Source organism: Gopherus flavomarginatus, chromosome 19, assembly GCF_025201925.1.
Source record: "Gopherus flavomarginatus isolate rGopFla2 chromosome 19, rGopFla2.mat.asm, whole genome shotgun sequence".
In the NCBI taxonomy this organism is placed as follows: Eukaryota; Metazoa; Chordata; order Testudines; family Testudinidae; genus Gopherus; species Gopherus flavomarginatus.
This window is the reverse complement of record NC_066635.1, coordinates 13,364,665-13,392,566: the sequence shown is the minus strand read 5'-3', so window position 1 is coordinate 13,392,566 and position 27,902 is coordinate 13,364,665. Positions and strand designations below refer to the sequence as shown.

The 27,902-nt window shown below is 42.7% G+C and overlaps 2 long non-coding RNA genes and 3 other non-coding genes across 6 annotated transcripts in view; 4 read left to right on the top strand and 1 right to left on the bottom strand.

Moving 5' to 3' along the window:
• Positions 1-3: 3 nt before the first annotated feature.
• LOC127037528 (uncharacterized) lies at positions 4-5,413 on the bottom strand. The gene is made up of 3 exons (XR_007770387.1): positions 5,324-5,413; positions 2,635-2,786; positions 4-81 (listed from the first exon to the last, which is right to left on the bottom strand). It is a non-coding gene; the product is annotated as an uncharacterized LOC127037528 (long non-coding RNA).
• Positions 5,069-27,902, top strand: part of LOC127037527 (uncharacterized) — a 267,537-nt gene continuing 244,703 nt past the window's right edge. The window contains exons 1-5 of one of the 2 annotated variants that reach the window (XR_007770386.1): positions 5,069-5,087; positions 5,342-5,452; positions 6,559-6,584; positions 7,321-7,549; positions 9,217-9,334. This is a non-coding gene — a long non-coding RNA (uncharacterized LOC127037527). Of the gene's footprint in view, positions 5,088-5,341; positions 5,453-6,558; positions 6,585-7,320; positions 7,550-9,216; positions 9,384-27,902 lie in introns of those variants that run through there. The other variant, XR_007770385.1, reaches the window with a different exon arrangement.
• On the top strand, positions 6,418-6,490 carry LOC127037706 (small nucleolar RNA SNORD65). Its single transcript, XR_007770447.1, has one exon. It is a non-coding gene; the product is annotated as a small nucleolar RNA SNORD65 (small nucleolar RNA).
• Positions 7,024-7,099, top strand: LOC127037700 (small nucleolar RNA SNORD49). Its single transcript, XR_007770442.1, has one exon. It is a non-coding gene; the product is annotated as a small nucleolar RNA SNORD49 (small nucleolar RNA).
• On the top strand, positions 9,068-9,140 carry LOC127037705 (small nucleolar RNA SNORD65). Its single transcript, XR_007770446.1, has one exon. It is a non-coding gene; the product is annotated as a small nucleolar RNA SNORD65 (small nucleolar RNA).

Here is a 27,902-nt window from a genome sequence, read left to right as displayed (position 1 = left end):
AACGTCCAATTTTACTGAAATTCTGTTGGGTAGTCGTTAAATCAGTTCCTGAAAAGGGCTTACTGCGGTATCGTCAGGACCCTAGCAATTACATAAATTAAGAGAAAAGGATGTGATTATTTTAATATAGAGGATGTGGGTGCATCAATTAGCCCTTTATTGTCCCCTTTTTATATGGGGGTGAAAAACAAGTTCATCTGGATTAAACAACCGTTAGCTTTACTTCATTGTCCTGTAAGCCAAACTCAACTTGGTCATAGAGTGTTTCAATGCAAACTGGTATTCCCTGATCATCTCAAGGTGAAAGGAGCTTTACTAGTTTGTGAGGTTTGGTTAAAGGTGTCTTGCAAATGATTTTAAAATATTTGGGTTTGTAACCCTTTTTTTGTTTTGTGATGTCATGATGTTTGTACAGTGCCTAGTGCAATAGGGTCCAATCGGGTTGTGGCTTTAAAAACCCTCCCCTCAATATAAATGTTTAATAATTATTAATTTGGTTTAGATGGTCAACAGTGAACGGTAGGAGGGGAGTTGAAGGTTCAATCAGCTAATGTGTTTTAAAATACTTACTATTTGTGTTGTGCTGGCCTATAGGAGCCTCACGCACACAAGGGTCTCGTTTTGCTATACATTGTACAAATACATAACAAAAAGGCAGCCTGCTCCAAGGGGCCTACTATCTAAAGGGCTTGTTTACGCAGGGATGTTATGGAATAACTCCCGAAATGGACACTGTTCTGGAATAAAAAGTCACCTTATGCTGGAATAATTAGTGTGTGTCTAGAGGGGAATGATTATTCTGGAATAAAATCACTTTTATTCCAGAATCATGTCCCCGTGGACAGCTATTCTAGAATAGCTTTTGCAGAATAAGTTATTCTGCAATAGTTATTTCAGTCGATTTCCCTGTGTAGACAAGCCTTTTAGTTTAAAAATAGATCTGATCAGGAAGAGGTAAAATGGTTTGCAAAAAATGCTGAAAAATATTAATTTAGTTTACAGTTTTTTAAAATTAAAATGATTTTTTTTATTTTGCTTTGTGAAAAAGCCCACTTTCTTCCCCCTCTCCTCCAGAAATGGTAGAGAATATAGTAAGAGAAAGTAGGGGACTGGAGGGGAGGGGTAATTACTTCCTTTCAGTTTACTTCTTCCCCACAGTTCAAAAGAAAAGGGGAGAGGAGTAAAGTTTTTTTAAAACAAAACCAAAAAAAGTGTGTGGATTTGTTTCCTCACAATTTTGAAACAAATCTAAATTTTTGTCAATTTTTCATGTAGAAATTTAATTGAAATATGAGGAAATTCAATTAATTTTCTCCACAAAAATGTTATCACAACCCCATTTTTCAATGAAAAAAATTCAGCCCAGCTCATGTTAAAATATATTGGTTAATGTACTAAAACTGCACTTTCTAAATTCTAGTCTAGATAAGCTTTTGAGTGAGGCTCATGAGAGACCTTAATGAATAAAGCAATAGGATTCTCTGTTGAATATGCGTGATACCTTGGTATTGCAACAGTTGTCTTTAAATCCAAAGGATGATGGAGCATTGTACCAGTAAATCAAATCACTACACCTTGATACTGTAAATGAAAATATGGAGAGCTGCTTAATTATCTAATTGATAAAAAAGCAACCACTGCCCCTGTTAATTCTATTAGTACTACGTCATAATTTCAATACTGTAAGTGGGATGGGAGCCCTATAAATGTAAAAAGTGACAAAGTCCAGTGGCACTTTATAGACTAACAGACATATTGGAGCACAAGCTTTCGTGGGTGAATACCCACTTCATCAGATGCATTGTGGGTCATCTATAAATGTAAGGAATTATAAGGCCAGGTAATTGATGAGTTGATATGAAAAAGAGTGGGTGACTGAGGCACCTTCCTGTGTAAGGGGGGTCCTGATGAAAAGATATGTAAACTATTTTCCTATTCTGAAATATGTCCATGAAGAATTGGCCGTATCCAAATAAGAGATGATTCACTGAAGCTGTGTCCTTTATCTTTGCCAAGTAGAATCTAAAGATTTAGGTCTGTTCTACACCACCAAATTAGGTTGATGCAAGGCAGCTTACATCAGCCTAACTGCAAGTGTTTATACATAAATTTCACTCCCACTGCTGTAATTTCCCTGCTACACTGACTTAACTCCACCTATGCAAGTGGTGTAGAGTCAAGGTCGATGTAGTTAGGTTGACGCAGCATCAGTGTAGACACGGCGTTGTTTATGTCAACTCTTACTGGCTTTCAGGAGCCATCCCACAATGCCCCATACTGATAGTACAATCGATACAAGCACTCCTGATGAGGATGCGTACCAGCAACACAGGAGCAAAGTGTAGACATGCACAAGCAATGTAATGACTGTGGTGGTTGTATGACAGTGTAAGTTAGGTTGACTTAATTTTTAGTGTAGATGCAGGGCTGCCGAGAGCGGGTTTGGGCCCCAGTGAGAAAAAATTTTCAGGCCCCCCAGCAAGGGCAGACCGGCTAAGCGGGGCTGACGAAGCCAGGCCCCCTTCCAGACGGCCGGGCCCCAGTCTGAATCATTGCAGTGGAGAAAAGCACCCCATGGTAGATTGTAGGATGCCTCAAGTCAGCAGCAGTGTTCTGTACAGATCACAGTATTACCTAATAAAACATTGTGCAGAAAATTCACCCAGGCTTTAGCAGGCTCATCTCAATCTCTGTATGTAGTTCGGATGCCAGGCGAGGGGGATAGTGCCACAGTGAGTTGGTTATGCCATGTCCGGGAGATCCTGCAGGGCACACATTATGGGACTCTAGGTAGGTAAAGGGATAGAAAGTTTCACCTGACTGCTGGTTTAAGTAAAGCCTAGGTCATAGTGACTTAATGGTTACAGTATAATGGGTGTTCAATGGTCTCGGTTCAGTTCTCAATAGAGGGCCCTGTAGGTCACAAAAACTGCTGAAGCTGAGTTATTCTCTGTTCTAGGAGTCTGATAGAAATGGGTGTGAAGATGATCATGCAAGTATTCACCTCTTCTCAAAGGTGAACGCCAGGAATCGTGTGTCCTGGTACATATTGTTATAAAGAGGATGGTGATCAATTGTAATAGTTTTTCCTGTTATCTATCCTAAATCGCCCTTGCTGCAGATTAAGCCTTTCTACCTATAAGGGTTATTAAGAGTTGGAATAGGCTGCTAAGGAAGTTGTGGAATCCCTATCACAGAAGGTTTTTAAGGACATGTTGAACCTATGCCTGACATTTATGGTCTGGGTTTACTTGGTCCTGCCTCAGTGCAGAGGCCTAAACTTCATGTACTTTTGAGGTCCAGTCCAGCCCTATGATTCTATGTGATCAATCAGATCTCTAGACTTTTAACACTAAAAATAATCTCATCCATCCCTCTATCTCAGGGGTAGGCAACCTATGGCACACGTGCCAAAGGCAGCACGCGAGCTGATTTTCAGTGGCACTCACACTGTCTGGGCCTGGCCCCCGGTCTGGGAGGCTCTGCATTTTAATTTAATTTTAAAGGAAGCTTCTTAAACATTTTAAAAACCTTATTTACTTTACATACAACAATAGTTTGGTTATATATTACAGAGTTTTATAGAAAGAGACCTTCTAAAAATGTTAAAATGTATCCCTGACATGCAAAACCTTAAATTAGAGTGAATAAATGAAGACTCAACACACCACTTCTGAAAGGTTGCTGACCCCTGCTCTATCTTATAGCCCCAGGTTGTCTATACCCTACAAAGTATAAAAAGCCCTATGATCACCTTCTCCCTGTATATAGCCATAGGTTACTGAGACACTTTCTTGGGCATACAGGATTATAAATTACCTTGGTATCTTCCTCACCCTGCCTCAGCAAGAGAAAGATTTGCTGGTTATAAACTGGATGTCTGCTCCCTGTCACTCCAGTCGATTAGTGGGCTCAAACAGTGTTCTCAAAAGCAGTCAGCCTTTACTTTGCCTTGCAGTTTAACTAGGTCCACCCTGGTCCCCAAACCACATTGAAAAGCATTCCCTTGTGACATCCATCTCCTGTCACTAGCCACTCACAGAAATTACCATGTATACTACCTCTAAGGAGGCAGTGTATGCACCTGCTTCCTTGATTCGACCAAGACAATACATCCTATGTAATATCACAGCACTGAGATGATTTTATAGTAAAAACAGAATATGTATTAGCAAAGGCCAGAGCTTCTCAGATTCAAGTAATAACTGAGTATGACTAATGGAAACAGTGCTGGTTACAAATAAGAGGAAGCATATGTTATATACTTTTGTCTAAGGGACGGAACTTAACTTTCACAGGCCTTGCCTAAAGAAAGCTTCTCAGTGTAACTAGCCTTTCCCCCCTTGGTTCAGAATCGAACTTTCATGGAGGTAAAAAATATTGTCCTTTTTGCTCCCTTAGCCATAGACAACTAAATGTTTCTTTTTCCTTCTTCTCATAGTCCATGAAATGTATCCTTTTGATGTGTACACTCAGAGAAGATTCTCCAGCATGCTGCTTTCTCGGTTTTTGTTTATTTCAGGTGCAAAAGAACTCCTACTGTATTTGACTTATCCTGCTTCATTTAGGTTGGTAAATTAACATTCCGTTGTTTGGGGAAAACCTTTATCAAGGCTGAGGGGTTACACAGTTTAAAGATATTTCTAGCAGGTGGAATGATGCTGGTACATAGTCCCACAATGGTAGGATGGTCAGGATGCTATAAGCTGTCCTTTGACAGCCCACATGGCAGTCTTGGTAGCTAATTCTGCCAGCAATGTGAGAGGCGGAGTGAGTGTGTCAGGCCTGAAGAGAGGTGCTGACAGACTAGTGAGCCGCCAGCCATCCTCTGTGCCACAGCTGCCTGAGCTCTGCACCTGTTCACTGCAGAATAAGACCCTCTGTCCCTTTAAAAGGCAGCCAGAGGAGATCATGTTTGCGCCCCCCTTCCCCATCCAGCGATCGAGATGGTACGTTCCACCAGCGCTGAGGCGTGCTCTAGAGCTTGAGGGCCTACGATGAGCCTCCCCTCCCCTAGAGGATGGTACAGCCCAACCCCTTAAAAGCAGCCGCCTGCCCACGCTTCGCTCTCTCTCGCTCCCGTGTCTGTAAGTGGCGCTGGAGCGGGCTTGGCTGAGGGGGCAGCGGCTTTAGGGCGGGAAAGCGGGGCTGGCCCCCCCCGTGCGCTACCTAGCGGGGGTGGGCTCGCGGCATCCGAGCCTGAGGGGCCCGTGGGGAATGTAGCGCGCGTGCGCGGGGCGGGAGCCCGGGGCTCCGTTGGGGAGGGGGCGACGCTGAGCTCGCGGCCGGCCCGGCCCGGCGGGGGCAGCTACTGGGGACTGACCGAGTGTCCGTCCTACAGGCTGGTGACCCGCGTGGTCGCGAAGCCCCAGGGGAAGATGGCGACGACGGCTGCCCGAGGCCCAGGCACGGCGTGGCCGGCGCTTGGCGCCTCGTGCGCGGCGCGGCTGAGGTAAGATGGCGCTTGGCCCTTCTAGCTGTGCTGGGGCGGCGCCCTGCCCCGGGGCACGGCGGGGCTCGTGGCAGGGCCCGGGGCTCCCGGGGGGGCGAGGAGACAGAACAAGGAGCGATGGTCTCACGTCGCGCTGGGGGGGTCGAGGTTGGATATTCGGAAACGCTATTTCCCTAGGAGGGCGGGGAAGCACTGGAATGGGCTCGCTAGGGAGGGGAATCGCCTTCCTTAGGGGTTTTCAAGGCCAGGCTTGACACAGCCCCGGCTGGGATGGTTTAGTTGGGATTGGTCCTGCTTTGAGCAGGGGTGTTGGACTAGATGACCCCATGAGGTCTCTTCCAGCCCTGTTCTTCTACCAACAGGCAGTGGAAGGGATGATCAGACTCGGCTAGTTGCATTTGTTCCCCATAGCGTTTAAAACTTTTTTTGTGAAAGACACCTATGCTGGCTATTAAGGGTTGAGAAGTTGGAGTAAGATGTGCAGTTCTCTGTTCTTCAAATCAGAAATAGGAATACAAGATTTGCTTAATAGTCCTCAAACTAAAAAAAGCTGCTATAGAAAAAGCAGGGTTTCCTTTCATATATCATAATCAAAAAGGGTGAAACCCCTTTTGTTTTTTCCAAATTTATGCATGTGCTGGAGAGTAGAATACAAAACTTCTCAGTCGTTGTCCTGTAGCAGTGGTTATAGTTCTGGATTCCGCAGGGCACTTAAATTCAGAAACTGAAATTAGGGATAATGATTAGCAAGCTGTAATAAGGGAATATTAGTCTATAAAGTGTTAGTCTATAAGGTGCCACAGGATTCTTTGCTGTAATAAGGGAATAATTGAACTTTAAAGCCAATGATTCATGACTGGGTGAGTTTTTTGCAGATAATTACATGCAAAAACCTAGTTGTCTTAATGCTGCTTTCAAAATGAGCTTTTTAATATTCCTATAGAATTGGTCAAATTAAAGGTGCATAATGATGAAACAAAACCGAAAATAGCTGGAATTACCGACAGATTGTTGGTGGTGAGAAGGTTTTTTCTGAATAAACCTACAAAATATCCTTTGTATAATACTATAATTGTTCTATAATAACTGATATTTCCTCTTTTTAGGACAGAATGGTGGCTGGAAGTATAAGGTAAGCTTTATTTTTGCACCAACTTGTATAAATTCTTAAGCCAGTTTTGGGATTTTACTTGCACATTGACAAACTCTAAAGTTGAAATGTGGCAGTCCCATTTATCTTCTGGATGTGTCTGGGACAGACTCTAGTTAGGTACTTGACTAGTAGTGCACCATATGGACCTGAACTAATACAAAAGGAAAAGCTGACAGAAAGATTTGTGTTTGTTTTTTTTTTTTTTTGGAGCTGCTCCATGAGGTTGAAATAGAAGCACTTTGGTGTATTCAACTGTAAGTAACCAGTCTAAAGCTGATTGTTAGACGTAAGTAAGTTACAGATTTGATCAGCTAATGCTTTGCAGCTGACTCCTAGACATGGGGAAAGTTAGAGTAAAATTTGCAAGTGTTGGGCTTGTGTTAATTGCTTATCTATACAAACCAATGCAAAAAGCTGTTGACATGATGATACCCTTGAATAGGAAGTGCCGTCAGATGCGAGAACTGACGATAACTTTTTCAACTTGTCTGAAATACAGCTATATGTATGTTGAATTCAAGTTGTCAGGAGGCTGTATGCTAAACTTGGCTGTTTGTGCTAAAATTACACTAGTACTAGGAGCCAAAGGACTATCAGGCATGCAGTTTATCTGAAGACTAGCTCCTCCATGCTTGCTGTTTTCACTGCTGCCTTGGTCTACTCAGGGTATCATGTAACGTCCATTTTTGTTCTCTTCTTTTCATTTATTCTGCAGAGTCTGTCTGTAGACTTCAATATTTCAGAGGAGTGAGATGTTCACAGGAAGGGTGGAAAGCAGCTCCCTTGGGCTTATGCGGGCCTTGGACCAGACCTAATCTGGGTGGAAAAAGAGAACTGGGTCATGGCTTACCAAAACTTGGTGGAAGAGTGGAGCCTTCTGTTCTTCAGACCCTATTAATACAGATTCAAGGTCAAGAGCTGAAACTGGATATTGCATGAATTATGTAAGTTCTGACAGACCATCCTGTCCCCACTATACCTGGGCATCCACCACAGGAGGCAGATTTCTCCAGCTCTCTCCCCTTGCACTTGCCTATAGCTTAAAGTGTGCAAGGTGTCACTCATATTTCATTAGCTTAATAAAGACCTATGTAAGGGTTCTGTTCTACATAAGGATAGCTTCTAATGAAATTCAGCTGTACAGTTCTCTAATATATGGCAGCAGTGGACTGGTAATGTAGTCATTGAGGACTCTGGACAGAAAACATTGTCAGTTCCCACCATCTGTTGTAATTCCAGGTCATTTGTCTACAGGTACTTTTTTCCCTTTCCTGATAAATGTGATGCTACAGTAAAGACTGAATATTTCTGATCCTGTATATGGTTTCAAACACATAAAGGTATTAAAACTGTTAATACATGTACATCCTTAGAAATCAGAAGATAACATGAGATCAGGCAACTCTTAATCACATCCCTTGTGAGTTTGGACCCTAATAGTTTTGCAGCTAATCTGCTTCCCTCCCCTCTGAGTGAACTCTCAATTTTCCCTTCTTGACTAAACCTCTTCCCCCATGAGTCTTAGTTCACAGAACCAATGTGCCTAGATATCATTAGCAGCTCCCTCTGCAACCTGTCCTTTATCATTTTAATGTTGGTTCAGAAACTTGTGTTTTACAGCTCTTTTTCCCAAAATTATCAGGGAAGTTAAATGAGATTCCTACAGTAAAGAGAGTACAGCACTAAAAAAACCTGTTTGAGTACAAATGTTTTCCACCACCAACTCTAACTTTTTTCATGAGCCATGTACCTGAATGTATGGATGCTAGATATCTAAACTGTATTCTTAAATTTGTTGTTGCTGATTATGCACTATATGTATCTTATGACTTTTTAAAAACAAACTTTGTATTTGGATAAGCTAAGCACTATATCCTGATATACAGACACTTTTCTCAACCTATGTAGTTAATTATTTTTAATATTAGCTTTAATAAAATTTTACATGTGTTCATATTCTCTAAATGAGAAATTGTCAGCTACCCTTGCTATTCAATTTAGATTCTAGGGTGTATAATTGATTAGCAGACTCAGGGAGATACAACTTTTTCTAAAAACGTACTGATGCAGTGCTAAGTTAAAAACTTTAAGGGCTAAAAAAGTTAACCACTGATGAGCTTGATAAGAGTTGTCCCTGCATCATATTTGTTCACTGAATGAAAGCTTATCAAGTGCAAATGAGTGAATACTACTGAGGCATTGATGAACTGGAGGTGAAAGCCCATGTGGTTATATGGGTGTAATTCATAAAGTGTGTTTTTGTTTGTTTTTTTTTTTTAAAAAAAAGGCTGAGAATTTAAATTAAATAGTAAGACATCAAATACCAAGGGTGATTGACCCTGGTGATACTCTAAACAAAAAACTGAGCCACATTTGTAGCTTTCTTTCATTACTTCAAACATTCTAGGTTTCAGTGACTATCTTGTTATAGATATTTATAAATGTGTACCACTCAGTACAAGATATGATGAAATTCACCAGAAATAGCTGGAATTACCGGCAGATTGACTAGTGGTGAGCAAAGGTTTTCTGAAGACATCTTGTATACTAATGAATTGGTTGGGTAGAAGTTCACATTGCACTGTAACTTATTTGTCATATTGTGTTGCAGGTGTCCATATTGCAAGCCTGTTAGTCTGCGATAGAAGAACATCACAAAATATCTGAATGACCCTGGGAACTAGCAACTGTTTTTTTGAGCACAAACATTTCTGCTCACTCTTTTACATGTATAAGATGCATACTGTTTAGTGCACAAATTAAAATTTTCAAATCATTGTACTCTTGGTCTTTATTTCAAATAACTTGCATAATAGAAAATACCCCTTTATATGACTTAGTATCCATTTGTGTAAACAATGCTGTATTTTATCGTTTACTACATAGCTGAAAAAACTGCACACAACATATAAGGTATTACGAATAAACTTTGTAACTAGAACATACTGGATTTTTGACACTTTGCTTAGTTTAAACACAGGTGTCTTTTTAAAATGCTGCCTGTAGCTGAACTCTTTTTTTTCTTTAGAGTGCTCAGCCTTTAAGCTTAAGTGACATTAGTGAAACATGTCTCACAGAGAGTTTGTGGGGAGGTTCGCTTGTTTTCAGTTACAGAATCTGATTTCTCTCCACATGTGATGTGGTCTAAAGGAGAGAATCTTTTATTGACCCAGCTTCTGTTGGAGAAGACATGCTACTGCGAGGAGCTCTGTAAGCTTGAAAGTTTGTCTCCCAGAAGAAGCTGGTCCAATTAGGGATATTACCTCACCTGTCTCTTTAACACCCACAACTGCAACATTGTGTGTAACTTTAAATGACTGCTTCCTACTGCAATAACCCTTTAGTTAGAGCAAGTAACATTTAAAATGTGCTGGCTGCACAGAAGTCTCTTCATACTCAGCTGCTGCTCTTCATTTTTTACATATTTGTTTACTATTCACTGATTTCTTTAGATAATTTAAGGAGGAAATCTTCCTCCTCAGTAGTAAACATGTATCTTAATCTTTGAGGTGGGCAGATCAATGAATGAGCAATCCAATAAACAATCATATAAAACACCAGGTGATTAACAAGGTTTTGTAGAAAGGTGAAAAAGTTTGAGCCACAATGGAATTTTGAAGCAAGTAACTCCACAGCAAACAACTGAAAGAAGGGTTTCTGTATCACCACCATCTTTGCCTAAGGGCTTGGCTACACTTGAAACTTGGGAGCGCTGCTGCAGCGGTGCTTTGAAGTATGAGTGTGGTTGCAGTGCCAGTGCTGGGAAAGAGGTCTTCCAGTGCTGCCTGGACTCCACCTCATGGGGATTAGCTTGCAGTGCTGTTTACGCTGGTGCTTTACAGTGCTGTATCTTGCAGTGGGGGTGGGGAGTGTTTTTCACACCCCTGAGCAAGAAAGTCGCAGTGCTGTAAAGAGCCAATGTAGCCAAGCCCTTAAATTGCAGGTTGTCTTGAAGAATAAAATGAATGCTGAAAGTCTCCCACCCACAGCAGGATTTGCAGAGGTAGCAGGGGCAAGGTAACAATTCAGTTAGAATTGTGTATATTGCAGACAAATACCAATTTCAAACAACTGGTTAATGAAAGTTGTAAAGGAAATGCCCCCACTAGGTGAGGATTGTTAAGTAACATGCTTGAGTGTAATGAAAATTGCATGGAAAGAAGCCACATCTTTAAAGTGTTGAGATTGTTTTCTAGTGAGCTGTGACATTTAGCCACTTCTTTGTAGGGTAGGTCAACATTTCAAGTTTAATATTTGACATTAAGGCTCTTTTCCTATAAGGCTGAAGTACTGGTTTCCTCCTTGTGTCTGAAAGTTGCCAATGTCTAAGTTATAGTAAAAAGTACAGACATAAGATATTTGCTTATACTAACCTATCCCAATTCATTTATGGGGTAGGGAATGAAAGAGCTCAAAGCTTAAATTTCAGCTATAACTGGCCTGCCTATTTAGGAACTTGGGGCCAGACAGGTCTGTTCATTAATCAGATGCAGCTGAGGGGGTGGGGCAGGTGTTCCCTATAAGGAGTCAGGCTGTCATTAAAGAAGGAGAGACAGTGGGAGGCTGCTGTGGGGAGAGGGGCCTTGTGGGAGATAGTGCTCAGCTAAAACAGAAAGGAAGCACTCTGCAGAGCCCAACCACACTGAGCATGCAGCAGGGGTGCCCAGGAAAGGGGCTGAATTTGCTGCTTTAGTAAAGACACGAAATCATTGCTGAAGGTCAGCATGATGGTGGTAGAAGATTTCCTGTTTATGATTTCTAGTCTGTTAGACATTGTCAGATTTGGACTTTGAGGACTTTATCTTTGGGTTTGGAAGACTGAAGTTGGTCTTAATAATTGAGCCCAGACATGTAACCAAAGTGCAGAATCTGTGAAGTTCCCTGCTCAAGAGCCTGAGGGAGAAACTGAGGCAGAGCACTGCAGTGCCAGATCTTGTTCTAAGGAGCTGATATGTGATGGTGGTCAGTGATACTACTAACTGAAAGACTAATCTACTTCAGCCCACCTGTCCTAGCTCTGAGATGGATACAACTGCCCAGGTAGAAAATGGGTAACATTCACTTCCAGTCAGTAGAGAACTTAGAGGAGACTCTGTCCAACGTACCCATGTTCTTTATCATTGGTAAGCATTTATATTACACTAGTTCTGTTCTGTGCAAAGGTCAGAACTAACCCCTGGCCTGGATTGCAGACTACAATGCAAAAAGTGAAGGGGTAGCACCTGTGAGTTTAGTATAAAAATGAACCAATATGATGAATTGGCACAAGTTTGTTCGTTTTGACTTTTTGTTATAACCCCTGTGCAGGGAAAGTAAATAGTTTGTCTGGGTCTGAGATCAACTTTGCTATGGCTAAAAAGCTAGGATTCTAGAATAGAGAAACTTCATGTCTACTATTTGATATGCTACCACACCAGTATTTAGTTTTATTGTAAGAAGGTGGGGTATCAAAGATTACTTCACTATAATCTCTTTGGTTTTGAATGTGTTTTGTTGAGGCTGTGGAACTAACCATTTACCACCACTGAAAAATTACTGACGTTTGCCCACTTGGTGTCACTATGGGAGAGAATTGGAATTTAGCTTGCACACCTCAACTGCTAGAACAGGGCCTCATCCTCCCTGATTGAACTGACCTCGTTATCTCTAGCTTGCTTCCTAGCACACATATATATACCTGCCCCTGGATATTTCCATTACATGCATCTGAGGAAGTGGGTATTCACCCACGAAAGCTCATGCTCCAAAACGTCTGTTAGTCTATAAGGTGCCACAGGATTCTTTGCTGCTTTTACAGATCCAGACTAACACGGCTACCCTCTGATACTAGCTTGCTTTTGGTAGTATTGGCCTCCTGTCATGCTGATTTTTCTCAAAAAAAATTGTTAAAGATACTTTGCAAGAAGTTAGACCTTGTTGCTAGCAATATACAAACCAAGCTCACTGTAGATAACTTCATCTCACAAATTCATTGACTAGAGACTCCAGCTGGTAGGGGCAGAAGCAGTCAGAGCAAGGACTGCTGCACTCGGGGGAAGGCAGAAAATTGGGCCCAGCCAGAGCTGGGGAGGAAAGAAAACTGCAGAGGAGCCAGCCACAGATGCTACCAGAAATAACCAAATCAAGGACTGCTGCACTGGGGGGTTGGCTGTAAAATGGAGCCTAGCTGGGGCCACTCTTCTCCCTTCCCTGTGGGCTTAGGAGAAAACTGCAGAAAGGAGCCAGCCAGAGACTCTAGCAGGTAGGAGCAGAAGCAACCAAAGCACAGAGCTCTGGATATGGAGAACTTTTCTGCAGTTCTGACTGGCCTTTCTCTGCTCTGTGCTGTATGCTCCAACCCTCTCTTCTCCCTCACATTCTCTTCACCTCACCTTCACTCCACCCTGGCCCCCCTCACCCTGTCTTCCCTTTTCCTTACATGTAGGTGATCCTCCTCCTAACTAACAAAACCCATTTAAAAAAGTGGAACTAACCTGCCATTTGCTGCCATCACATTGTTCATTCTGCTGTTGTATTCTATCCCTTTCCCCATCCTCCTGGGGTTTGTCTATTTAGATAGTAAGCTCTTTGGGATGGAGCCATCTACTAGTTTGCACAGCACCTAGCACAATGCACTACTATACAGAACATGATTAATAACAACAACATGGGGTCACTGCCTGTGAAAGGACTTCAAACTACATGCAGCACTCACTTCAGTGGTGCTGTCACAGCCCCTAGCTTGAAGTAGTATTAACAAACACCAAATACATCGTTTACATGGTTTCCATCATCAGCACCCCTGACTCACTTCACCTGTCTCTGAAATAGGGATACTGCTGGCCTGTAAAATGGCAACACTTGGGCTTCTACTTCATTGTATTGTACAATTTTTTAAAAAACATTATTTTTGGTGGTAGTGCCTGTAGGCCCTAATGAAGGCACTGTATAACACAGAGTAAGAGTCCCTGCCTAAAAATCTTGTACTGTGTTTTAAATAGACAAGTGAGAGGCGAAAGAAGATGTAGGCATGAAGACACACAGTGCCTTGTGTTAGAATGCTTACAACCCCAAATCGTACCTAGAAAATCAAAATGGGTGAGATGCAAATGAAAGAGTTAACTGAGAATTTTTATAACAACACCATCTTAATCTGATCACTTCCTTGTTTTGTTTTGCAGCAAAGGAGGTGGATCTCTAGGTGTGATTTGAAAGACAACCATTTAGACCAGGAAATGAAGAAAATCCAGATTCAAAAGAAACTACTGAGGCCATCTGGGAGGTAGGCTGTAATTACCTAAAGAACCAGTTTTTATATAGTGTGGTGAATAGTTAATGTAAAAATAATCTTTGTTTTTTTTCTAACTCCTGTTCAACCAAAACTTTTCTCTGAATCATGAGTTTCTCATTGCGCATCACCAGCTAATTGGCCCCCTACCTTTCACATTAACCTGTTTTGCTACATGTTTTTGATGTCTCTAAAACATTGTAGTTGTACTCTCTTAAATTGTCATTTTAAATGAATTTTTTACATAGATCTTTGTTCTTCATTATCTCATTTCTTATTTTCTCAAATTGACAGAATAAGTATAAGGCTCCAATGTTGCTAAAGCTTTCGTCCATTGGAGCTCCTCCCATAATTAAAATTCACCACATACCTAAATCTTTGCAGGATTGGGGCTTACATTTTTAAATCTTATTTATAATCCAGCGAGGCTACAGAATGTAGTTTGTGGTGCAGAAATATATCAATATAGTATGTGAACCCAGGAAGCACATATACAAATATTTTGAAAAGTCAGCATGTTTCTGTAAACTACAATAAATAACAAAGTGAAACGCTATTCTTGCTCTTACAAAAGAAATAGCATAGCTATGCAATAGTTACCCAAAATGTTTGGTTTAACAAGAACATAGAGGACTATATTTCAGAGTAAGTTTCTGACCTGTTCAATGGAGCATGCAAACTGCATGTAGTTACTAATGAGATTCTTCTTTTCTGAATGCGAAGCAGAGCGCTATGAAACACTGATTGTTCAAACACTGTTTAATTAAAATCCTTAATAGAATCACAGTCTGTTCTGCTGTGTTGTGAAATGGAAATGTAATCAAAAGCACTTTTTGTATTGCAACAAATGTGAGGCATTTTTTTTTCTTGGCGTAGTTTTAGTACAGTATATTGTAAACTTGTTCAGCGCTTTTGTTGGGGGGGAAAAAACAAAATACATTTCTCAGATGATGTGTTATACGTAGAAAGTTTGTTTATTTTAAAGGTTTAAAAACATCATATAGAAAGTGTACAAGTTTGGGCTGCAAGGGAATCTGACCTCTGATCAAACAAGACTACAAACTCTGCTGATGTTAATGGCCATTGTATACTCACAGACCTTGGGTAGATTGAAGCAACTCCGCAAATGTTTGCTTGATGGTTTAGCGTGCTGGGGCTTCTATTTTTATGTAGTCTGTGGATGAATTAGCTACCTGGCTACAGTTTTTGTTTTGAAACCTTTGTTTCTATTAACAAAGGGCTCTTTTCTAATATATGTTAGCTTATTGAGATTGCAAATTGGAAGTGCTCCTGCTGAGTAAACTATAAGGTGTTGCTTTGGGAATATTTATCTACATTCAGAAGACACTTTATTAGCTGGAATTTGGTTGACGTTATCAGACAATGGTATCAATCATAAATAGCTATTATAGATTAACTGTCTTCACTGTTAATGACCTTCAATTTGTTGGTGGCTGTTGATTAAATTATATAAACAATATAGTTTCCCGGCAGGGATCCTCAAACGCCATTTGTTGCTTAAATGGATGTGTAACGAAGGCTCATTCTTAGTTCAATCAATGCACAATTTTAATAACAGTCAGCCCTTCTGTGGGGAAAATAAAATGGATTCATTTGCATTGCATTTGCAATGTATTTGGTTTTGCAGAGTTATTAGAAAATAAGCAACGGAAAGGTCTTGAATTAAAATTATTTTGAGTAGCAAAAGCTTTAGAGAAAGTGGCGGCTTGCACCCTGAGAGCTTAACAAGAGCTAAACTCAAGTCCATGAATAAATTTAAAACCTATCAAAAGATTAAGGCTGCAAGAAAATAATGATAAACATTAGATGCCGAAAGCAAGACTGGCTCCCAGTCTGAGACGGGAATGTCATGCTGCAATTCATTTATGAGAGAATTCAGTGCTGATGTAAGGTGCCCTGATACACCGAACACATACTATAGGTTATGACTGGAAGTTTCAATCCTGATCTGGAGTGGCCACTGCTGTGGTGGGAAGGTGATTATACTTTTTTATGCTGAGACGGCCACCGAGGAGGCTATTTGTGACTGTTTTTTGTGTTGCAGGTACTTGGTTAGTAGAAACATCCCTGAGCTCATTTTCACATAGGCCAACAAGCAGCCATCAGATGGTAGTGACCTTTGATCTCTGCCCACAGAGTTTGTGAGGTGCCTGCAGTCATGAAGGAGAGTCACATGCAGGCATCTGAAGGCAGAATTAGACCTGTAGTGAAGTGGAAAGAAAAGAACAGTCTCATGTGGAGGCTCCATTTCCAATGTGGGTGAAGGTGCATAAATACCCAGTGGGCCTGTAAAAACTTGCACTGTAAATGTAAGAGTAAAAGCTGGAGTGCTCTCAGGGAAGTAACAACTGGAGTTCCTGATACTTCTCTCTCCTTCTGTTACTGCAGGAAGACAGGGCAAATCCTCTATTTCACTTTCCCTCTGAGCTCTTGCTTTCAATCTCCTGCTCTCACTACAGCACAAAGTCAGTGGTGCTTAAGCTTCTAAGTCACTTAGGTTGAAGTTTGGAAAGGTACCTACGTGAACTTCAGTACTGAATTGAAATTCCACAAACAGCCAAGTTCTGCCAGCAACCCCTTCCATCAAAGGTAGGCTTGGTTGGTAGCTAAAGCTCACAGGACTCAGTGCCAGGACGTCTGAGTTCAGTTCCTGGTTCTGCCACAGGCTTGCCATGTGACCTGGGCCAGGTCACGGCATTAGCCTGTGCCTTTGTCTCCCCCTCTGTCAGACAGAGAGAGGATTCTTGTCAACCCAGGGTGGTAATGCTAATTCATTAATATCGTTAAAGGTCAGTGAGATCCTCAGATGGTGATATTGAAGCATAAATTGTTATTACTGATAGGTTTTTTCCCCTTCTCTCTGGGCAGTACCACTCTAAAAATTGCCACAATTTCTGATTAAATGAGCCACTTTGAAATGAATGACTAATTATCTTTTTATCCTTTTGTGGTTTTGGTATTAAAAGCAGTAGGACTAAAAATGTGACACATCTCCTCCTATATTGCATTTGACACTGCACCCAATAGTCTGTGTTCTTAAATACAATATATTTAATCATTCATTCATGCTGTGTAACAATTTTGTTTTAAACTTGAATATGAAAAACCAAATTCTCTCTCGCCATCAGCAAGACTATAGCCTGCCTGTGGGAAGTGCCACAGATAATTATGGATGGTTACTAAGACACAACCTTTAAAAATTGAACACAAAGGTGAAACCTTACATTTGGGTGTGCTCATGTGGTGTTATGTTTTTACTCTATGACTGAAGGGGGACTACTTCCATTATTTCAGACAAGCCATTTTGGCAAGTCAGGCTGCCTGCAAGCAATATGCTCTGGCTCCAGCCGTGCCATGAGATCTGCATGGGCACGAAGATCTGCCCTGAGAAGTGTCATTGCAGAATCAGGGCCGCAGAACTCAAGATACAGCAATGGAATTCCCTGACTTGTATATGAATCATTAGCCTTTAGGTGCACGGAATAAATAACTTTTTTGTCCTTCATAAAATTAAATACAGGTTCTCTCTCTCTCTAACCACATAGTCGTAGAAATTTTTCTGCCTGTCTTCTATTATAGATTAATCCTGCAATGTATTTACCAAGAGTATTTAGGCATTTCTGAATTAATCTTCATATGAGATGATGACTTCCAGTTTTTGCTCATAGAGAATTGAAACGTCAAGATATTTTCTGTGTTTCTTATTTTTTTAAACATCTTTCCTAAGGAGACATATATTAATATTAATCTGAAAGCACTTTTCTGCAGGTAGTTCATTCGTAACCATAATGCACTAGTCCATGGACAAGTTAAAACAGCATCAGTCCTTCAACATTGACAATTGTGAGCTACTTCAACTGAATAAATTAGGAACAACTAACTATTAAACGCCAACTCCCAAAAGCCACATGCTTGCATCTCATTTAGCGTTTGAAATATCTATGCTAGTGCTAGATTCACTATGTTTTAGTGGATACTACCAAACTCTGGTTCCGAACTTAGTCATTGAAATAGGTTTGGAGCAAATGTTTATCCTTATATGGGGTAGGGAAAAAAATGTGAGCTTGGAAAAAGTGACACTTTTGTTTCCTTATAAAGTAAGCCTACAAGAGTGTTTGTTAACTGAAAGATGTGTCCCCTTGGTGTACATGCTAAGGATTCATTTCTTTTCATTGGAAATCTTAGCCACTGCAAAACACACAGTGACCTAAGCCAAAGGGATACCTTGGAAACACAAGTTCAGATCCCAGCTTGGGAGTTGCAACCCTTTGGTGATGAATAGAGTGTGATGAAGGGCCTCTTGGAAAACGAATGTCTTCTATTTCTAGGATAGCTGTCATAATATTTGAGGCCTTATGCTCTGGGTGACCATTAATGAACCCATGGTGATTTCAAAGAGGAGGGGGTTTATTCTAAGTTTCTTCTCTCCCTAGTTGCTGCCTTCCCTCTCAGAGGCAATTGTATTTCAGAGGTGCTGTATGTATGTAAGTCCCATCTGTTAATACTGCTAAGCATAGGGCTTATGCGCTTGACTACTGGGACTACTCAAGAGTAAGCACTGCACTCATTAGTAAATTCTGGCAGCATTAGGCCACTACTTTGTAAAGTGCTTTGGGAATAAAGGCTCTGTGTTTTGTTGTGTTGAAATTATACCAATTGTTGTGTAGTCAAGAAAGGGTTTTGTACTAATAATAATACCTAGTTCTTACGTAGTGCTTTTCATCAGTAGATCTCAAACCACGCAGGTGTCTATTTTACATATTCTGTTTTTTTCTTTCTTAAGCTCTCATGCGGTCAACTCTTTATGGTGGCTAGAGGAGGCCTTTGCCCCAAGGGGCTCATGGTCAAAACTGAGAAATCAGACAAGAATACCAAAAGAGATGCAGAGGTTTTCATGGGTGGGATTGGCGAGGGCATTGGATTGACATGGGTTAGTATTAGTAAGCCTTGTGGAACAAGTGGTTTTTCAGGAGGGATTTAAATGAACAGAGGCTGGGAGCCTGGTGCACTAACCTAGACTGACCCAGCCATAGAGAATAGCGTGGAAGAGGACAAGGAGACAAAGGGAGTGGTATGGCTGATATCATGTAGAGGCACATAGCTGGCGAGATAGGATGATGTAGGGCAGGGTGGAAGTCTGCAGAGCTTTGTCAGCCAAGGGCAATCGTAGGAAATGTGATTCAACAGGGCTCCAATCCCTCCTGGTGCTCAGCAAATCACTTAAGCGTATGCTCAACTTGAAATCTCATTTAACTCAGTGGGACTAGTCACATGCTTAAAGTGAAGCATGTGCCCAAGTGCTTTGCTGGAGCCAGACTGTCATGCTAGACACTTTGCAGGAACAAGCCCCAGGAAATGGAAGGGTAGAGGATTATGGAGAGGAGTTGAATAGAGCAGTGATGTGGGCTGAGTGATCTAAATGTCCCAAAAGTCATATAGCAGTGTAGATAATGGTACACATCTATAATAGGAAAAAGGTCTTCAAGGAAAGTAGTTGAATTTTAAAGATTCTAATTCTTGTCTGTTTAATTTGCAATAAATGATGGGGTGTTTTCTATAAGTGCTGGTTAGAGGCTTGCAATCTCCTTGTTGTAAAGTAATCAGGCACACGTGCATATTAATGTTACCATTGTTGAAGAAACAACAATTCCATTATTTAATAAATTCCTGCTACTAACGCAAAACAAACCTCACTTCAAATCTACAGTGTGTGAGCCAAACTCAATTTCTTGCCTAGCTGGCTGCTATTATGATTAAATCAATGCACTCTTATTTAGTAAAAGGAAGGGGAGGGGGAGAAAATCCTTACCATATGTTAATATTTGAGGCTTAGTCAGTTTCAGCCGGTCTCGGGAAAATGAGAGTAATCGCAGTTAGAGCTGATTTCAGAATGAAATAGGAGCTCAGCTGCATGACTTCATTCCATTGCTTTGAAAGTGCAGGGAGAGGTACTTTGTTTTTTCCAGCCTTCCCTTCTACATCCCATCCTCAAGTAGGGGCAAAGGGAAAGTGAGGAACTCCCAAAGGGACACATGCTGCTGACAAACTAGGATTACCCTGATATTAGCGTGAAGCTAAAAAACAGTTTATTTCTTCTGAGCCCTACATCCTAGCAAACGCTTCCCCCTTTTGTAGCCTATCAAAATGCCTTGGTCAGAGGTGTAAAACCTGAATCTTCCTCAGCAGAGCTAATGATGGGTGCTTAAGCCTTGGCCACTAGGTATGGGTACTGAAATCAGCAATAGCCATGTTCTCTTCTCCACTCATGCTCAGAGGCTGAGATCACTGCTTCTGTAATTTTCCCAGGATCTGACAACCAGATGCTCTCTATTTAGATAGTACATCGGTGCCAAATGGGTGTGTGTGTGTGTGTGGGGGGGAAACTACCAACAAAACTACCAACTGCCCTGAAAACCTAACAGGGATCATTATCTGGGCTCAAACAATAGTGTCCCGGACAACTACCAGGAAAGCCAAGGTGATGCATTAGCAATATGGTAAAATCAGTAATATCTCCATTCTTCATCTTCCCTGTCATCAGTACATGCGTGTTCTGTCTTTTTCAATTTTCCACTTATAAAAGGATTTTAAGCCAGCTCTGCTAGATTGGGCCAAACTCCACTCTCGGTTACACCCATGCAGCCCCTCTTGCTTCAGTGAACTGGGCACAATTATAACTGAGAGTAGAATGTGACTCAGTAGGTACAAGAAGAAACATTTAAAAGCGAGAATAAGCTTCCGATGCAGGGCTACGGTAAGTGAACTAGTATTTCGCCACAAGGTGGTGCAGTGATCAAGTTAAGAGGATCTGTTGTTAACCTCAAGAGGAAAAATGGATTTGTACGTTTAAAGATAGTAAAAGTGCTGGTTTGGGAAACAATTGTTTTGTTCCTGGCTATTAGCTCAGATAGGCGACTTAGCTTGTCTACATCAGAAAGTTGCAGCGCTGGTGAGGGAGTTACAGCGCTGCAACTTTGAAGGTGTACACATCTGCAGGGCACCACCAGCGCTGCAACTCCCTGTTTGCAGCGCTGGCCATACTCCCGTTTTGTCTCGGGTGTAGAGGATCCAGCGCTGGTGATCCAGCGCTGGTAATCCAATGTAGACACTTACCAGCGCTTTTCTTGACCTCCGTGGAAGGAGGAAGCCTCTGGTAATCAAGCTGGTCTCCTTTCCCGGTTTGCTCTCTCGTTCCCGGAGCCCCGAGCAAGCAGGTCTCCTTCCCTGCGGTTTGCTGGGTGGCTCCGGGAACGCGAGAGCAAACCGCGGCGAAGCGGGTCTCTTTTCCCGGTTTGCTCTCTCGTTCCCGGAGCCCAGAGCAAGCAGGTCTCCTTCCCTGCGGTTTGCTGGGTGGCTCCGGGAACGCGAGAGCAAACCGCGGCGAAGCGGGTCTCCTTTCCCGGTTTGCTCTCTCGTTCCCGGAGCCCAGAGCAAGCAGGTCTCCTTCCCTGCGGTTTGCTGGGTGGCTCCGGGAACGCGAGAGCAAACCGCGGCGAAGCGGGTCTCCTTTCCCGGTTTGCTCTCTCGTTCCCGGAGCCCAGAGCAAGCAGGTCTCCTTCCCTGCGGTTTGCTGGGTGGCTCCGGGAACGCGAGAGCAAACCGCGGCGAAGCGGGTCTCCTTTCCCGGTTTGCTCTCTCGTTCCCGGAGCCCAGAGCAAGCAGGTCTCCTTCCCTGCGGTTTGCTGGGTGGCTCCGGGAACGAGAGAGCAAACCGCGGCGAAGCGGGTCTCCTTTCCCGGTTTGCTCTCGCGTTCCCGGAACCCCCCTTGAAGCCGCCCAACAGCGCTGCAGTGTGGCCACATCTAACACCACTTGCAGCGCTGATTGCTGTAAGTGTGGCCACTCTGCAGCGCTGGCCCTATACAGCTGTACTAATACAGCTGTAACAACCAGCGCTGCAAAACTTTAGATGTAGACATCTAGACAAACCTTCCCCCAATGAAATGTCACTCCTTGACTTATTGTGGCTGTATTGGACAGTAATTTGATGTTGCAGTGTAGAGGCTAGTCTTAGGCTGTTCATTTCCATTAAAAGCAATAGAATGAGATTGCCAAAGACGGCTAAAGATTTTTTTTTCAGTCCTTAAAAACAAAAAATAAGGACGCTACCTGCCCTCTATCCCTCCTCAGACCATTTCAGCACTGTCCAGCAGGGAGCTAAGTGGAGTGTTTTGGTATAGCCTACTTGGCGAGGGCTAACCACTCAAATACATCTTCAGGGTACTGCGTGACTTTACGCTACTATACTGCCGCAGCTTCATTGCTGTTGTTGTTTGGTGGATCAAAACTAGCGTGGGTATGTGTACAAGTGCTGCAGTCCCGCAATGATTACAGAGCAGATGTACCCCATGGCGCCGATTCAGCAGAGCAGGTAAGCACGTGCTTAACCTGCAGGCAAACTTTCTGGCCTGAGGGATGGATCGGGTTTCAGAAATTGTATGGCGGCTGGGCCTCCCCAAACAGCTAGCCCCACCCCCATCCACCAACCCCCCTGTTCCCTGATGCCACCCTCAGGACCCCTGCCCACGCACACCCCTACTCGCCTCTTCCTCTCCCTTTTCACATTCACATATTCGGTTCTATTTCATGCAACATTAGCTCCGGCTCCGTGCAAATCCTCTGCTTCTTTCAACACATTTTTGGTGAAATCTCTTTATTCTTCTAAAAAAAATGAAAGCAGCCTTTTTTTTATCTCCTATTTCTTTGAACTCTCCTCTCCTGCAGCCTCCTGCTGCTTGTGCAGTGGCCTGCTCAGGGCTTCAAGACATACAGTGTAACTGTAAACACTTACAACAGCAACGGAAGGGGTTCTTCTGTCACTGTCGTTAATCGACCGTCCAAAGAGATGTTAGCTACGTTAGTGGAAGTATTCTTGCATCGACAGTGCTATGTTGATGGCAGGGGTCAGGCTGGTTTAACTGTATTTCTCGGGGTGTGGATTTTTCCCACCCTTTAGAGATGTAGCTATGCCATCGTACCTGTTCAGTATAGACCAGCCCTGAGTCTTGGAACTTTAATGGGAGTAGTTGGGACTAGCCAGACAAGAGGTCACAAGGCAACTGTGTGGCTGGTAGTTCTGAGCTGATCTTAATAAGACCGAAGGGGAGAGGAAACCACAAAAACATGCTTAATTTCAGTCTCCCGCTGAAGCTGGGGTTTGCTCACAATCTTTAGATCTCCCTGGAAGGTGGGGAAATTGTGAAGTGGACCATAAACATATTGTAATTCTGAGAGGGTGTCAAAGTTAGAATCAAGACTCACAATTTGTCAGACCACTCTGTTTATTAGCGCAGCGCTTCGCCAATAACATTCAGAATATGTGAGTGGCCATGCAAGACCCAAACAGTCTTATTTATACAGATAAAAGAGCGGGAATTAGACAAAGGAACAAAGAAAGCAAAACAGGAAAATTCACCTGGGGCACAGCATGCATATCCTATTTCCTTACTAACTGTTATCGATCTAAGGCTAATGCTTCACCAATTGCCCTTAAACGGTGCAATTGTTCTATGTGAATGTCTGTATTCCTGACACCTGGTTGCAACATTCCAACATTTTTGCTTAAAGATACAGACAACATTTCTTTAATCCTTTCTATTCTTAATATATAATTTATTTTACTTTCACAAGGGGATTGTTGGTAAGATGTTGGCAGAGCTGAATCTCAGATGGCTCCCAATGAGCTAGCAGCCAGTGCCAAGCCTAGGGTATCTGCATGTACTGGGGTGTGAACTGTTTGGGAAGCTGAATTCCCTGTAGAAGGGGCATACTTACCCCTTCCCCAATAGAAGAATGAGGAAGGAATTCATGATTGAGACCTTAGTGTTTACTGTTCTCAATACTGGAGAAGCATATGTAGGGGATTCAAATATGGAAAGGGTGATGGTAAACCTTGGAAATGGGGGGGGAGTGCAAAATTGTTGGAAACTCGCTAACAATTTGCTGTCTAAGGACTAACACAGCTTTGCATTGATTGCACACATACACTTAAGAACAGCGTTGTGCCAAAAATGAATCCTGTGGGAGTTTACTAGAAAGGTAGCCGATTAACCGATAAGCATCAGTCTTACCAGTAATATATTCTGTTAACATTTAAATGCCTAATGTGCCAGGTGGCAGCTGGGACCCTGGGCATGAGGCGGCAGCTGGTACCCCATTTAAAATGTGGCGATGCTGCAGCACCCCCCCGCATCCCAAGTTCCTGTGCCTATGTTGTGAACTTGTTAACAGTTAAATGTTTAACCGATACAATTTTAAATAGTTAAACAGTTACTTTTTTAAATACTATTTCCATCCTGACCAGAAATTTACTTCTATTTGCTGATGTCTCTTGATTAGTAACTATGCTTTGAGAACCAATTGTTAATCCATTTAATATGGGATATATTAATTTTTAAAAGCAGACAGTTACATGCCTTTGTGGTGTGCAGCTGACCCACTCCCTGAGAAAAAGGGCGAGAACAGGCCAGAGAGGCTGCACAGGCCAGCAGCCAATCAGCAAAGGGCTATGGAGAGCCAATCAGGGCCGAGCTGTGGTCTCTATAAAGGCTGCCTAATAGAGAAGGGATGAGTCTCTCCCTGGCTGGCGAGGGAGGAGGACTGGCTCCTGAGGGAAGGAGCTAGCACCTTGGACAGAGCAGTGCTGGGAAGGCTCCAGGGAGCAGAGGAGCGCTCCAGCCAGCTTACCTGCCAGCCTGCGGCCCTGTTAAAAAGGGTTGAGAAGATGCACAGAGCCAAAGAGGAAGTGGCCCAGGGAACACAGTTGGACAAGAGGAGAGAGAAGGAGGGCAGAGAGAGGCTACCATTAGAGGGTCCCTGGGTTGGGACCCAGAGTAGTGGGTGGGCCTGGTCCCCTTCCCTTCCCCCATTACACTGCACCTGGCCAGAGAGGGGTGTTGCCGAGACGGACTGCAACTTGCCCCTGCAGTGAGGGGCCAGATTTTGGGGTTGTGGTTGGCCACTGAAGCAGGAGCAAGCCGAAAGACTGCTGTTAACCCCCTCCCCGAAGGGGGCGAGACTGGAGTATTGGGCACTGCCTCAGGGCAGTGCCCTGAAGCAGACACCACCGAGTGGGGAGCAACGCGGGTACCAAACCAGCAGAGCAGACAATAGGCGAGACGCCACACACAGCGGGTGCTCCGTAGCCGACAAGAGCTAATTCCTGGAGTGACCGGCAGGGGGCACCAGCGGTGGTGAGTCGAACTCCGTCACAGCCTTACAGAAATCCTAGTATAGAACACCAACACAACTGCCTTTATCAACCAGACTTGTAAGCTTGCCAAACAACGTCATATTTGTTCAACAAGACCTCTTTGAGATATATTTGGCATGAGAAACATTATACAAATGAATCTTGCATCTGCATTATATGGGAGTTTTCAGTCTCAGAAAAACCAGCTCTTGCAGGTGTGATTACTGTGACAAAGTCTGTCAAGCAAAAGTATTGTCAAGCTTATTCAGTGCTAGGCCTGAACCTTCCGGAAGCCTCAGAGCTCAAGCATAGCAACCAGAGCAAGTGTAGCAAATTCAAACTAGGAAATATTGTACACTTCTGGTCAACTCCAAAAAGCAGGCTTTGAAAAATTAGATACAGACTTGTGGTCAAGGTATAAAACAGCCAAGCACTTCTTTGGGCTGTTTTAAATGTTTTGTGTCTGACAAATTAACCACAGTTAGGACAATTGGCTGTATTCGGAGAATATGAGCTGTGCATAGATCATAATTTCAAAATAACTACTACAGTAAACATTTGGCCTAACCTGATTGGTTGACCTGCTTCAAAACACGGGGGCAGATGAGAGGAAAATGTGTAGTGCCCCAGGTGGGTTTGTGTGTCTGTTGACCTAAAAGAGATCACTCTTTGTCAGGCTCACATACACCCCCTGAACCGAGGAAACTTGAACTACACCAACTATCTGTACCTGGCCAGTGCAAAGAGCAGTCGACTAAAGGGTAACGAAAACCTTACCCTGCCGAGACTACAAGTGTAAAAGTCTGGTTGCGTGCAGTATAAAGTAACGGAGTAAAGAAGTGTGGGTTGCACGAGCTGATTTGATCTCAAATTGTACTGATGCTACAAGATTAAAAATGGTGGTGTCGGAATAATGTGATCTCAGGTTATATCAATGCTGCAGTATTAAAAATAGTAGTAAGTACCTGATGCATAATATTACTTGTTCTTGTGCTTGTCTTCAGTATAATTTGTCATTTATATTAATCCTTATTCAATGCTGGTCTTTAACTTTTTTCTTTTCCTATTCTGTCTGTGTTGCATTTATAGCTGTAGGTCATTAAAAACCTTTCTTGAGGAATAATCAGTAGTTTTAATTTCTTTATGCAGACGCCACTTAACTTCATTACATCTGTGTTGGGTGGTGGGAAGTAGTGCTCACCCAGGGTATAATTAGGGCCTTGATGTGTATCTCCCTCTTCCATAATCTCCTCAGCTGGATCATTTCTTCATATAAATAACGTCACTTAAGCAAACAGTCTCCTCTCAACTAACCTATGTGATTTATTAGCTAGAAAGAGTTCAGTTTCGAAAGTGAGGGTGACAGTTAAAGGAGCAAATTTTACCACTTCTGAAATAGAGCAGAGAATAAACAAGCTTTTCCTCAGTCCGCTTACAGAAGTTATTCCACGCATAGTACAAATGTGTTGCTATTACTCTTGCCGTATAATGAAGAAAGAAGCAAACAAAACTAGCAGGTGCGCTGGCTCTGTGCAGCTGGTATCTACAGCCGCAATCTGAGCCTCTAAATCATGCTGGCATAAGGATTCAGGTTGTTAGCAGAGTGGCTGACTCCAAGCACCTCCACGTTCCCTAGAGCTCCATCGCACAGCACAGCCAAAGAACCAATGTCTGAGGGAGCCAGAAGCGCTAGAGGCAGTGAGGTGCAGAGGGCCCCTGTGAATGAAATCCTGCCAGATTCTGCTGAACACACACACAATTTTTCCATGGACTAGTTAATGTGTCAGTGTTTGATCCTGCAACCCTTATTCACTCAAGTGACTTGAATGGCACTACTTGCATTAGTAATTATGACAGGATCAGGTCCTAAATGTGTATGTAGCACCCTCCCCCACTGCCCCCCAAATCATGCATTTTATTTTTAAATTTCATTGCAAACCCAAATCCCTTGGTGTGTTTTTGAAGCCCATGGAGCTGCAAGCTGATTGCATTATTTTCTACTCTTTTCCTCTTCCTTGTTAATTCTGTAGATATGGTTTGGGGATGTTGTGTTTTTGTTATGGGGCTGATGCTGCAGCTGCTCTGAGTGAAATTCACTTAGAAGTCTGTGGAAGTTTGGCATGAGTAGCATCATCAGGACTTATGGATGGTGAGCCAGAAAGGCCCCCTCCAGGGTGCCAGCTTTGGTGGTTGGTTGTGTGATGTGGGCACCTGTGTATGTGCCCAGTGTCTCTGGGAGGGTCGTACTCTGGTTGGTGGCCCATGCCATCACATCTTCATTATTATTATCTGCATTAGCTAGATTAAAGCTGGCATGGTATGCCTCCCTGTGCTACAATCACACCTTCCTTTGCAGTGTAGATATACCCTGGCTAAACAGCCATCTGGAGGACGAGGGGGATGGGCTTGAGTCATCACGGATACGAGCTGAAGTTTAAACCTACAGTGAATTCTATGGAATACAGAGTCTATCTTCTGAGTCATTTGGCCCCCTTACAGTGATATTTTAAAACGTTCTGTTGCATGTTTCTCCTGAGCGGGGGGGAGGGGAATGGATCTATTTCATAGTAATGTTGGGGACAATTTTTAAAAGTGCTCATCACCTGTTGATGATTGGCAGCTGAGCTTTCTTGACAATCTGATCACTTATTTAGGTGGCTCTGAGATCTTGCGAAAATCTGACCCTTAAATTTTTGGTGCTTTTTCTTTTAGTCTCCTGCATAAAGAACCTAAACCTAATCCGACTCTGTTCCACAATTTTTGCATTACCCTCCTACCCCTCTTCCCATGAAAAGTTTTTGCATTTTAATGTACAACT